The 14143-nt window shown below is 46.6% G+C and overlaps 1 long non-coding RNA gene across 1 annotated transcript in view; it reads right to left on the reverse strand.

The window, feature by feature from the left end:
• The window catches only part of LOC309537057, a 29188-nt gene extending 15383 nt beyond the window's left edge, over positions 1-13805 (reverse strand). Inside the window, exon 1 of the long non-coding RNA XR_014221800.1 lies at positions 13771-13805. This is a non-coding gene — a long non-coding RNA (uncharacterized lncRNA). The remainder of the gene's footprint in view (positions 1-13770) is intronic.
• Between the last annotated feature and the right edge of the window lie 338 nt (positions 13806-14143).

Consider the following 14143-nt stretch of genomic DNA (forward strand, 5'->3'; position numbering starts at 1 on the left):
GGAAACCCAGCCAGATGGGCGGGGTACAAATTATTATCCTTATTATTATTATTCCTTGTACCACCAGCTGTTTTCTAGACAAGTGCTAACAGGCCTCTTGTTGCCTTAGCAGTGGAGCAAACCGGCATACATACAACCTGCGTGACCCACCAAGACAAATAGAGCCCACAATCCATTCAGCTTGGCGGGTCACAGAGTTGCGTGGACGGATCTGAGGTAAAGTGAGGCGGCTGTTTCAGGCAGCAAATGGAATAACAACCACCAGCAAGGGGACGGCATCACAGGGATGTGCCTTTTCAGGAGTCAAATGTATTGGGCTCAGGGTAACATTTTGGTTGGCAGTTGCTTTGGGTTGCTCTGGGTGAGATAAAGAGGATGGCAAATTTAATAATAATAATAATAATACAGTGGACTCTTGGGTTGCAAACGTGATCCGTGCGGGAAGCATGTTCGCAACCCGCAGCATCCGCAACACGCAGCGCCGCGTCTGCGCACTTCCGGTACTTCCGGGTTCGGCGCGATGCGTAACCCAAAATCACGCAACCTGAAGTGTCTGTAAGCTGAGGTATGACTGTAATAATAATAATAATAATAATAATAATAATAATAATAATAATAATAATTTATTATTTGTACCCCACCCATCTGGCTGGGTCTCCCCAGCCACTCTGGGCGTCTTCCAACAAAAATTAAAAATACATTAAAATAATGATATATTAATAATTATAATAATTATAACAACAACAACAACAACAACAACAACAACAACCCCCCTTTCTGGTTCTGGAGTGCCTCCACTTCCTCCTCACCACCCACTGACGTTGGCCACATGCATACCATACGTTTAAAACACAATGATACTGTTACGGCTAAAATCTGGGTGCGGGGTTACTCTGCCACCCAGCTCATCGGACTAAGTCCGTGGGTCCCTGCGGAAGAAAATGAGCTCAGCTGGACACAGGAGCAACTGCAGAAGGTCCAAGTTTATTGCGCAACAGGTTCAAGGCGAGATTGAACAGCGAGAAAGGGGGTGACATGAACTTTTGAAACTCCCTCCATGTCCCAGAATACAGTGCAAAATACCTCCCAGTTACATCACGAATACATTAAGGAAAGGTTGGGTTACACAGATTACATCATGAATACATTAAGGAGAGGTTGGGTTACACTGGATTAACATATGGAGGAGGGAGGGGGGATATGCAGAGCTGGAGATATGCGCAGATAAGCACATCCTGAGAAGACAATGGTCCATGTACGCATAGTCTGTCACCTGGCATTGCCCGAGGAAAGGTTTGGCAGAGTGATTTTGACAGGATTACTTGAGAGATTATGGAGGACAGGGGAGGGGTGATGGAGTCCTAGAGAAATTGAGCAAATATATTGTAGTGAAGAAGACATGCCCCCCCCTTCCGTAACAGATACCATTTTAAACTGCCGTGGGCCATGGCTTCCCGCCAAGAATTCTGGGACCTGCAGTTTGTTGAGGGTGCCGGAAGTGGCAAGGAATTGCTGGTTCCCCCTCCCAGAGCTACAATTCCCAGAGTGGTTTGGCATTAAATCCTTCTCCCCAGGGAAGTCTGGGAATTGTAGCTCTGGGAGGGGGGGGGGATAGGTGTCTCCTAACAACTCTCAGCATCCTTAAGATGCTCCCAGAAATCTTTAAATACATTGTGTGAATGTGGCCTTTATCGCCTCGCAGTCGCCTCTGTCCTTGTGTGGCCTTACTGCTTCTCCTGAACCGCAGGAGTTTAATTGCCAAGTCTACCACTGAAGCCTTTTTTACTGTGAATCCCCTGTGGCTTATTGGGAACAGGACTCCAAGCCCCCAGATTTCCTCCCACCCCGGATAGCTCAAACTACACAGCCTGTCCACTTTTTAAGGAAGGAAGTCAACAAGAGAGGTGGAATTCCTCCACCACAGACTGTATTTTGGGTTGTAGGCTCCTCGGTGTCTAAAAACACCTGGGTAGGAAGTTCTATGAAACAGTGTTGTTGTTTTTTAACATCAACGCCGTTTCACACACCCTTTTAAGCACAAGCACACACACACAAGTGCCTTTCTCGAGCTTCTAGCTAGGAATTAAGCTGAGGCACAAGGGGAGTTTTATTTTCCCAGCAGAACCCTTTCTTGCTTTAATCACGACAGGTAAAAAAATTCAACGGGTGACTTTTCCCCCAGTCTGGAGATATGGCGATGGGGAAGAGATCACCTCTTGGGACGTATTGCAACTCTGAAAGAAACCGCTTGCTTCTGGAAGCCAAAGTCTTCAGCTGGGCCTACAAAACAATATTCCTCTCCACACCACACCACTGTTTCTTGTAACAATTGGGCCTCAAGCTTAATTGGCTGTGTTTGCAAGACTTATTAATATAGTTACTGGTTAGTACCATGTTGCCAATTGATCAGAACAGCACTCTCTGCTCTTCTGCAGCTCTGGGTGGTTTTTACCTACGCGGCTTGGAGGCAAAACACTGTCATCTGCTAAGTAGCTCAGAGCTGTTAAAGGCACAGCTGCAGTGGCTGGCTGAAAAGTTGGCAAACCTGGCTACTGTTTACCACCTCCTCTCCCACACCCTCCTGTTGCTGCTGCTGGTGAAATGTCAAAAATAAGGTGAAGTTCTTCCGCTATAGGTCTTCATCTTTACCCCAGGAAAACCTTCGGCCGCTTGGTTTATCTGCATTGTTGTTGTTGTTGTTTAGTCATTTAGTCATGTCCGACTCTTCGTGACCCTATGGACCAGAGCACGCCGGGCACTCCTGTCTTCCACTGCCTCCCACAGTTTGGTCAAACTCATGCTGGTAGCTTCGAGAACACTGTCCAACCATCTCGTCCTCTGTTGTCCCCTTCTCCTTGTGCCCTCCATCTTTCCCAACTTCAGGGTCTTTTCCAGGGAGTCTTCTCTTCTCATGAGGTGGCCAAAGTCTTGGAGCCTCAGCTTCAGGATCTTCCAGTGAGCACTCAGGGCTGATTTCCTTCAGAATGGATCGGTTTGATCTTCTTGCAGTCCATGGGACTCTCAGGAGTCTCCTCCAGCACCATAATTCAAAAGCATCGATTCTTCGGCGATCAGCCTTCTTTATGGTCCAGCTCTCACTTCCATACATCACCACTAGGAAAACCATAGCTTTAACCATACGGACCTTTGTCAGAAAGGTGATGTCTCTGCTTTTTAAGATGCTGTCTAGGTTTCTCATTGCTTTTCTCCCAAGAAGCAGGCATCTTTTTATCAAAAGACACAGGTGCAGAGCTGGTTTTAAAAGCTGGCAACCCCAGGGCTAGGCAGCTCATCGGAAGCCCCTTCTAATCCCACAATTTGGCGGTAATTAATTCAGAATAAAAGAATGGGATCCTGGGAACGTCTGCTAAGAAAAGGAACTAGCACACAGCTAACCTTTTGGGCTTCAATGCAAAGCGTGCTTCTCATTTCAAAGTCTGACCTAAAGTAACCCTCCTTAGCGCTGCTGAGACCAGAGGTCAGGATGACCGTATCTGAGGTTCATGGAGACACGCTGAAAACATCTTGGGGGTTTATTTTTCTAGCAGATAAGCAAACAGCTGGGGCTTCGTCACCACGTGGTGGAAACTGCCTCCAGCTAGTATTTTCTTCCTGACAGAGATCCCTGCATGCCTTTAGGGACAGCGTGCCTCAGCCTGCTTCTTCTCCAGATGTTTTGGGCTCTGATTCCCACCAGCCCTGCCTGAGTGGCAGGCGGAAACATCTGGAGAAGAAACAGGTCAGGGAAGCCTGCTTTAAGAGCGGCCTTGCTACAGGTCCAGCTTTGGGGGGGGGGCATAACATGCCTTTGAGGGGCACGGGTGGCGCTGTGGGTTAAACCACAGATCCTAGGGCTTGCCGATCAAAAGGTCGGCGGTTCGAATCCCCGTGATGGGGTGAGCTCCCATTGCTCGGTCCCTGCTCCTGCCAACCTAGCAGTTCGAAAGCACGTCAAAGTGCAAGTAGATAAATAGGTACCACTCCAGCGGGAAGGTAAATGGCGTTTCCGTGCGCTGCTCTGGTTCGCCAGAAGCGGCTTAGTCATGCTGGCCACATGACCCGGAAGCTGTACGCCGGCTCCCTCGGCCAGTAAAGCGAGATGAGAGCGCAACCCCAGAGTCGGCCACGACTGGACCTAATGGTCAGGGGTCCCTTTACCTTTAACATGCCTTTATATTACGCTCTATTGTTCACAGTATCATAGAATCGTAGAGTTGGAAGGGACCTCCAGGGGCCATCAAGTCCAGCCCCCTGTAATGCAGGAATCTCAACTAAACCATCCGTGACAGATGGTCTTCCAACATCTGCTTAAAATCCTCAAAGGAAGGAGAGCCCACTTCTTCCTGAAGGAGACCGTTCCACAGTTGAGCAGCTCTTACTTGTTCCAGGGTCAGTTTATGCTACCGACTTTAACCACTGCACGCGAAACTAACACTTTAACATTCAAACCAGAGGCATTCCCTTCCCATTCATCTGGGTCCCACTCAGATGCGGCAGCTAGACTGGTGACTGGGGGAGGCCATCAAGACCACATAACACCGGTCTTGAAAGACCTATATTGGCTCCCAGTACGTTTCCGAGCACAATTCAAAGTGTTGGTGCTGACCTTTAAAGCCCTAAACGGCCTCGGTCCTGTATACCTGAAGGAGCGTCTCCACCCCCATCATTCAGCCCAAACACTGAGGTCCAGCTCCGAGGGCCTTCTGGCAGTTCCCTCAATGCGAGAAGCAAAGCTACAGGGAACCAGGCAGAGGCTTTTCTCAGTAGTTGTGCCATCCCTGTGGAACGCCCTCCCATCAGATGTCAAGGAAATAAACAACTACCTGACATTTAGAAGACATCTGAAGGCAGCCCTGTTCAGGGAAGTTTTTAGTGTGTGACATTTTAATGTATTTTTAATCTTTGTTGGAAGCCGCCCAGAGTGGCTGGGGAAACCCAGCCAGATGGGCGGGGTACAAATAAAATTATTATTATTATTATTATTATTATTATTATTATTATTATTATTAGTGTGGATCACCAATGTGCACAAAACAGTTTTTTTCACAGCCTTAAAGGGCAAGGTCTTGACCTTTTTCCCCCATGAAGAAATGAGCGTCTTCAACGCTTCAGATCAGAAATACCACATTTTTGAAATGAAAACAAAAGACTTAACACTTGCTGTTGTTTTCTCATCAACTTGCCAGCTTTTTTTCCTTCTTCAAAGATCTGGCTCATTGATTTTAAACCCTTGTGCTGAAATTGCTGGCACACTGGCCCTCTTGACGTGACATGCCCAAGGGTCAGAAATCAAGTGTTATCTCCTTGTCACCCCGACGTGGCATTCTCATGCAGTCATATGGGAGGGAAACAGAGTCCAAGAGTGCTCATAATATCTCATTTTGCCAACGGTGGAAGGGAAGGTGCAACAGTGCTTGCATCACTGCTATCAGAGCACAAAGCAGCAAGTGAAGTTGGATCTGCAAGTTGTCAAAGATCAGCTACCTTCCTTTCTGACCTCTCCACGCTTGCCCTGGTTTCACTGTCTCAGCCGCTAGGGACAGGCAAATCTGTCCATTCTCATTTTTCCTGCGTTGTTTCGGGAATTGCCAGCGAGGAAGGTTCACCTTTAAATGCCTCTGACTCTCCTCCAGGGCTGATGACCCATTCAGCAAAGTATGCTTCTGCTGAACTCAATGAGATTTACTCCCAAGTAATGCATGTGCAGGCTCTGGCTCAAACTTCAGGGGGTTCTGTGTCCCCACCTCCCTGCTGTGCTTTTTTAAAAACTAAAAACACATCTAGAACTACAGCTAATCCAGAATGCGGCAGCTAGACTGGTGACTGGGGGCGGCCGCCGAGACCACATAACACCGGTCTTGAAAGATCTTCATTGGCTCCCAGTACGTTTCCGAGCACAATTCAAAGTGTTGGTGCTGACCTTTAAAGCCCTAAACGGCCTCAGTCCAGTATACCTGAAGGAGCGTCTCCACCCCCATCGTTCTGCCCGGACACTGAGGTCCAGCGCCAAGGGCCTTCTGGTAGTTCCCTCATTGCGAGAAGCAAAGCTACAGGGAACCAGGCAGAGGGCCTTTTCAGTAGTGGCGCCCGCCCTGTGGAACGCCCTCCCAATGGATGTCAAAGAGAAAAACAACTACCTGACATTTAGAAGACATCTTAAGGCAGCCTTGTTCAGGGAAGTTTTTAATGTATGATATTTTAGTGTTTTTTTGTTTCTATGGAAGCCGCCCAGAGTGGCTGGGGAAACCCAGCCAGATGGGCGGGGTACAAATAATAAATTGTTGTTGTTGTTGTTGTTGTTAAGACTGCTTCATCCTTGACCCCTCCAGTCCTTTTTCAGCTCCAGATCACGCTTCACCAAGTGGCTTCGAAGGAAAAGATAACAAGGCTCCTAAAGCTTTCCCTCTACGTACCTTGGTTCTCAAATGCCATTGTTCTCAAACGCTTTGGTTCTCAAACTCCGAAAACCCGGAAGTGTTCCAGTTTTTGAACGTTTTTTGGAAGCCGGAAATCCAATGTGGCTGTCAGCTATTGTTTCTGGGGCACCTGCACCAATCAGAAGCTGTGCCTTGGTTTTTGAACATTTCAGAAGTCAAATGGACTTCCGGAACTGATTAAGTTTGGCACTTTTGTTTTTGCTATTTGTTTTATTGTTTTTGAGGCTTTTTCGATTAATTTGTTTTTGTGATTGTGTGGAACCCAGTTCAGCCACTGATTGTGTGACTGCGGAAACAGATAAAAGCCTCCCATCCAAACAATGACTATCATCAGTGCAGATGTGGGGGAAAAATAATTTTAATTTTTATCCTCTGCAATAACATCTTATTTGTTTTATAATACAGTACATTGATTATTGCTTTCATTTTATGGATCAGTGGTCTCGTTAGATAGTAAAATTCGTGTTAAATTGCTGTTTTAGGGGCTGTTTTTAAAAGTCTGGAACGGATTAATTCATTTTGCATTAATTTCCATGGGAAAGCGTGCCTTGGTTTTGGAACGCTTTGGTTTTGGAACGGACTTCTGGAACGGATTAAGTTTGAGAACCAAGGTACCACTGTATGAAAAACAAGCTTGGAGAGGAATTATTTGAAAAATGACCAGAGAGGAAAGGAGCCTCACGACACCCACCTTTTCTGCTGAGATGCAGCCTGCCCTGACTCCAGAGGAAGGAACTGTACAACTTTCCACAACACTCTTTGTCTGTGTGGGTCAGCAGCACTATTACCCAAATAGTTTTGCAAGAATTTTTAAAAACACTCTTGGTATCTTCCAGCAATGTCTGCTCAGCAAGAGACTCCAGATTCACTTCAAAATGTTGTTTTAGTGACATTTGCTGGCAACCCGAGGGAGGGCATTTAGCGTCAGGTACAGGCCTGAGGTACAAAATGCTCAATAGCAAAACAGCAAACTCCTAATAACAGTGTTTCAACAGAGGCGATTTAGGCAGTCTTTCTATCTATACATTTTCTAGCCAGTGCTGCTAGAAGTAGACACGTATACAAGTAGACGTGTATAGGATTGCATTTGTGAATTTATTTAATGTAGTTGTTTGCGGTAAAACTGTACTTTTATCAGATTCAACCTTGCCCAAATCCGGGGAACAAGAGAGCTAGATTTCTCATTGCTAGTCTTATGTAATGTGCAGATGGCACAGTACCTAGTTTTTTTCTAAGCGCTTATGAAATGTTGTTGTTGTGGCTGTTGTTATAAGAAGCCTTCCCACCACTTCCTGCCAGCGCGCAGCTGGGTTGCACATTTTCTCCTTATGCCTCATTCAAGTACCGCTGAAACAGGCTGGATTTATCTTTTTATGTGAATGAGGGTCAAAAGACAGGGCCAACTACAGCATGGTTGGGGGGGCTGGGGGCAAGGGGGAAATTTAGTTCAGTTCACATGGAAAGGAGAATGTATCGAATTTGCACTTTCGAAAAAAAACAACAGCCCCAAAACCAGTGAGAACCGAAACACGGAAGCATCCTTCGAAATTTGCACGTATCCGAATTTTGTGGTGTGGTTCTCCAACAAAACAAAAAATGCATGTACCGGTGGAAGTAATAGTATATTGGTGAAGATAATGTACAGAACGCATTCTATTAGGGCAAAACTATGGACATTAATTAAAATTGCAAACAAAGATTGTTTACTAGGAAAATTCTCAGTGAAACACTGATGAATTTTCATGAGTACAGTGGTACCTCGGGTTAAGAACTTAATTCGTTCTGGAGATCCGTTCTTAACCTGAAACTGTTCTTAACCTGAAGCACCACTTTAGCTAATGGGGCCTCTTGCTGCCGCCGCGCCGCAGCCGCGCGGTTTCTGTTCTCATCCTGAAGCAAAGTTCTTAACCTGAGGTAATATTTCTGGGTTAGCGGAGTCTGTAACCTGAAGCATATGTAACCTGAAGCGTATGGAACCCGAGGTACCACTGTATTCTTAAAAGATTCGGTTCACAAATTGCTACAGAAATGTGAAGAACTGAATTTCAGGATTGGAAAAATCAGGAAATGGGCTAAGCTTAACTTGACAGATCTTTCTGTCAGTAGTGGAAGCCCATTGCCTATAAAACACAAGCACTGTGTCTGAGGAAACAACCACAATGGGATCTGTGGGAAGGAACAGTCTCTCGGGGACCACAAGCACCCCCAGAATACTGCACCCCGGTCTCTGTGTCTTTCATTGCATGACAACATAAGTAAACTTTTAAAATATATATTCCATTCCTCTGGAAACCTCATCCCTAGAGATGCATTTGAGTCCAAAGTCTTTTTTCTGCCTGTCCTTCTGGCCTGCTGCTGTTTTCCCCAGCCCCTTGACACACACCCATCTTGTGCTCGTCTGGCGCCAACTCCTCCTCCTCTTCCTCTATCCCAGCAGTGCTGCAAATCCCTCAAACAACAGAACTTTATATATATATAACAGATAATCAGAAAGAAAAGAATCTCTACATCTCCCCTCTGACTTTGATCTTGCGGAGTCTGATCCACTCACAGATCTAGGGGGGTTACTGGAAGAACAAGGCAACATTGTTTTGGGGAATTTACTGATGGGAAATCAGAGGGTGTAATGAGTGACTCAGCCAGAGCCATACAAAGTAACTCATTGGCGAAATCTGGAACAAAGCGCCCGGGATCTATGCCTCTCCCCCATGCACCCAAGACTTAAGCAATGGGTCTCATCCACGCTATACATTTAAAGCACATGGCTTCCTCCAGAGAATCCCGGGAACTGCAATTTATTGCTCACAGAGCTACAGTTCCCAGCACCCTTAAAAACTATAGTCCCCGGGATTCTCTGGGGAGAAGCCCTGGGCTTTATAGTGTGGATGTGAGTAGAAACAAATCAAATGGATATTCATGGCCTGATGCACAGCGGATTTGCGATGCAATTACAGCTGGAAGGTTTTGCCCGGTTTGTTTTTGAAACTGACTCCAAGGCAAGTTGAGCATCCACACCAGTGACCAGAGGAGGAATGACCGCTGGGTTGCACCATGGTGCAACTGCAGCAGCACACCCGGTCGCCTTCTTCTGCCCCAGCTGCAATAAAACATGTCTCTCCCATATCGGTCTCTACAGCCACAGCAGGCGCTGTAATCTTCACCCCCAAAGGGGTGTCTCCTGGGACAGACAGGTGCCAACCTATTATGGGTGGCAGGTTTTGCTCGTGCCGTTCCCATCCATTGCACTGAACTCCTAATGGGCAGCGCCTTGTTTTAAGTGGCAAGGGAATGGCTGCTTGGGTCTTCTGCCTTGGGCAACTGAAAGGTCTCAGGAGGCGCAAGGAGATAGGATAATAATATATTAACGATGGAATAACAAATAAAGTGAATAACGCAACAATAACAAAAATAATAGTGGAGGGAAGTACTGGGCTGTGGGGGAGGGAGGTGAAGGGATTAACTGAAACTGTTAAAGATTGGTATAGGATTTAAGAGATTTAAATTTTCATAAAGATTCTATATGGAAAGCAGAGAGCAGCAAGAAATATCAAGTATTGGAGAGGAGATCAGTGTAAACGAAAACATGAGACTTCCGGTTTTGTTACATATGATTTTATTTTGGAGTTGTCTGTTTATTTTGGAGTTGTTGGTTGTAAAGAATGTATATTATGTGAATAAAATAATAAAGGATGAAACAAAACGTCTCAGGTCAGCCCTTCCAAGATGGCGGCGTTGGGCACTGTGTGTTGCAAACGTTTCCTGTTGTGCTTTTGGTTGCAGTCATGCAAAGACCCATGTCCTACTCATAAGAGGTTCTAGAATCCAGAAGACCAGGATTGTATGTACCTCAAAGCACAAGTCTCTCTCTAAAAAAAATCCCAGCCTATGACTTGTGATCAGCTGCTTTGACCACAAAAGGCGCAGCCTGCCTGGCTTCAGATGCTGAGACAGCAGTGTACCCTGAGGCCTTTAGCTCTACTGGGATGGCAAAACAAGCTGAAACAGCAAAGCCTGTACGTCGGCTTGTGGGGAGAGAAGAAACAGCCACTGCAGAGTTAAATCCAGCTAGAAAAACAGCCGAAGCCTGGCATGTAGGAATTGGGAAATCAGCAGTAACAGCAGTAATGACTCCAAAGACATGGTGTGCCAACTGGAATAAAACATTTCTCCATGTAATCCCTGTCAGCTGAAAGCAGGAGCGCCACTTTAGATTTTAGGGAGAGATTTCATTAGGGGAGGAAGTATTTTCAACTCAGGTCAAACAGTTCTTTCCTTTCCCCCTGCCCAAAGAAAGGACCGTAGGCAAAAGTGGACCCATCAGTTTAATTGTTTATACCAGTTGCTATGTTTGTAGAACAAATAAGTTAGGAAGAAATATTCGGGTGCTTCTATGGAATATTGCATGTGCAGTTTTTAAGAAAAATTCCACTCTGTTGGAGGAAATGTGGCCAAGTTGGAACCTTGTGGTGGTTATGTGAAGCTCTAACTATATTTTGGAAGGCAACCTTTCAGTAGATTAGCACAACTGTCCAACAACCTGTACCCCATAATTGGCTCTACAGTGGTACTTCGGGTTAAGTACTTAATTCATTCCAGAGGTCCATACTTAACCTGAAACTGTTCTTAACCTGAAGCACCACTTTAGCTAATGGGGCCTCTTGCTGCTGCCACGCCACCGGAGCTGCTGCCACGCCACCTGAAGCAAAGTTCTTAACCTGAAGCACTATTTCTGGGTTAGCGGAGTCTGTAACCTGAAGTGTATGTAGCCTGAAGCGTATGTAACCTGAGGTACCACTGTACCACTGTAACTTAAAAAGCAGAGGCATCACCTTGCTGACAAACGTCCGTATAGTAAAAGCTATGGTTTTCCAAGTAGTGATGTATGGAAGTGAGAGCTGGACCATAAAGAAGGCTGATCGCCGAAGAATTGATGCTTTTGAATTATGGTGCTGGAGGAGACTCTTGAGAGTCCCATGGACTGCAAGAAGATCAAACCGATCCATTCTTAAGGAAATCAGCCCTGAGTGGTCACTGGAAGGACAGATCCTGAACCTGAGGCTCCAAGACTTTGGCCACCTCATGAGAAGAGAAGACTCCCTGGAAAAGACCCTGATGTTGGGAAAGATTGAGGGCACAAGGAGAAGGGGACGACAGAGGACGAGATGGTTGGACAGTGTTCTCAAAGCCACAAACATGAGTCTGACCAAACTGCGGGAGGCAGTGGAAGATAGGAGTGCCCGGCGTGCTCTGGTCCATGGGGTCACGAAGAGTCGGACACGACTAAACAACAACAACTGGTGTGCTTTCGAACTGCTAGGTTGGCAGGAGCTGGGACAGAGCAACGGGAGCTCACCCTGTCGCAGGGATTCGAACTGCAGATCTTCCGATTGGCGAGCCCAAGAGGCTCAGTGGTTTAGACCACAGTGAGCCACTAACCTGGGAGGCAAGTAACCCTAAATGAAACCACGAGTTAAGGAGGAGCACCTAAACATGAGGTCCCCAGAGAGGAGATTGTGGCCCTAGCATTCCTTCCCTGGTCCTTGAAGGCTGGAATGTATGATGTGATACCATTTTTCCTGTGCTTATCTCTACCCGGTAGCTTCAGTTCCTGAAACTTTTTTTGAAGGGTGGAACCCATCCCAATCAAGATAAGGGTTTCTGGTAAGTAAGTCAATAAAAAGAGTCACTCAAGACAAGGCTGAGCTCCTGGTGGGAGTTCTGCCTTTATCGGGGGGGGGGGGGCTAACTGAGAGCTGTCCTAAGAGGGAACCTGTCTCACCAGGAAGGGGGCAGCAGGAAGAACAAAAGGACGTTTTTGCAATCTGACAACAAGAGGCTAATTGGAAACAGATACATTCCAATTGTATTGACCAAGGAGTTGGGTTGCGACACAGCAGTGCTGACCCGGCGAGCCTGTGACCCCGTGGATGTTGCCGGACAACAATTCTCATCATCCCTGATGATGCGAGTCTAACCAGACCCTCTTCTCAGAGATCCAGAGAAGCCAAGAGCGCTTCCAACTGTTGTCAAAATATGAATAAAAACAAAACAGGGCACCGAAAATATAGCAGGACGTAACTTGAATTTGACTTACATAATATATTTTTTAAACCAGGTCAAATGTTCCTATAGCTGCTTTTCTGCCTGAATGTGTCTGCCTAAGGACTTGCAAAACTTTTCGAATGCCAAAAAGAATCAACAAGTCTCTAAATGTGAGGCCTCTTTGAAACTGAGCCCTCTGTTCCCCAAAATGGCCTTCCTGACCCCCCTGATTGGCCCTGAGTCGACCATAATGGGGGGGGGTGTTTGTCACCCATGCAGTGTTGAAAAATCCTATTGCCTCATACTGAGGCTCAGCTGAAAGGGGTGTACTGCGGATGAGGGGGAGTATATTTAAAAGCAGAACTGGAACATTTAAAAAAAAATACCCTGGGTTTCCACATTTAGGGCAAAGATCTCTGAAAGTTATAATTGCAGTCATGAACATTTGCCCTTGTGACTCCACCTTCATGAGAAATTCAGTGTCCTTTCCTTAAAGGAATAAATAGAGATATTTACATATTACTATTTCCGTCTCCTGTATGGAATGGTTTTTCTGGGTTTGATTTGACCACACTCTCATTTTATGATCAGCGGAAATGGTTCTTGCTATGCTAGAACTTGCACCACTGTAAAACAATTAGGAGCCTGTTCTCCCTCCTGTTTTTTAAAACCTCAGCAACAGCAGTAGAAAAACAGATGCAGGTTGGTTGGCCAATGGTTCTGGATGATGGGATGCTGCTGTGATTCCACAACAGGTTTTCCACCCTGGTAGGGATGCCAGCTTTTGAATTATGGTGCTGGAGGAGACTCTTGAGAGTCCCATGGACTGCAAGAAGATCAAACCGATCCATTCTGAAGGAAATCAGCCCTGAGTGCTCACTGGAAAGACGGATCCTGAAGCTGACACTCCAATACTTTGGCCACCTCATGAGAAGAGAAGACTCCCAGGAAAAGACCCTGATGTTGGGAAAGATGGGGGGCACAAGGAGAAGGGGATGACAGAGGACGAGATGGTTGGACAGTGTTCTTGAAGCTACCAGCATGAGTTTGACCAAAATGCGGGAGGCAGTGGAAGACAGGAGTGCCTGGCGTGCTCTGGTCCAGGGGGTCACGAAGAGTCAGACACGACTAAACGACTAAACAACAACAACAAGGGATGCCAGCAGGATTTCCCTGGCTTGGTGCATCGCATGTGGATCAGGCCCTCTGCGCACACCCTCACAACCTGCTGCTTGTGTACATTTATTAACTTCGCCTGGGCCACATTCACGCCATACACTGAAAGCACTACGGTACCACTTTAAACAGTCATGGCTTCCCCCAAAGAATTCTGGGAGCTCTAGTTGGCTAAAGGCGCTGAGAGTTGTTAGGAGCAGAGGTATACCATCCTAGAGGGTCCCTTGTGCCCTTGGTGAGGTGATGTACCAGCAGTCCCCCACCCAAATAAATCACTGTCCTCCAGGGGGCAGGGGCTAATATGTGTGCGTGCAAAATCTACAGGTAATACACACCCTCCACCATCCCTGGAGACCCCTGCCACCCAGGAGCTGGCCCAGGGGACCCAGCAACAGCAAGATTATTGCACCCCCCACAAGCCCTTCGTGGGGGCCACCTTCACCAACCTCAAGGTATGCCCCTGGTTAGGAGAACCCCTATTCCCCTCC

The sequence above is a fragment of the Podarcis vaucheri genome (genome assembly GCF_965113315.1).
Source record: "Podarcis vaucheri genome assembly, chromosome: 7".
In the NCBI taxonomy this organism is placed as follows: domain Eukaryota; kingdom Metazoa; phylum Chordata; class Lepidosauria; order Squamata; family Lacertidae; genus Podarcis; species Podarcis vaucheri.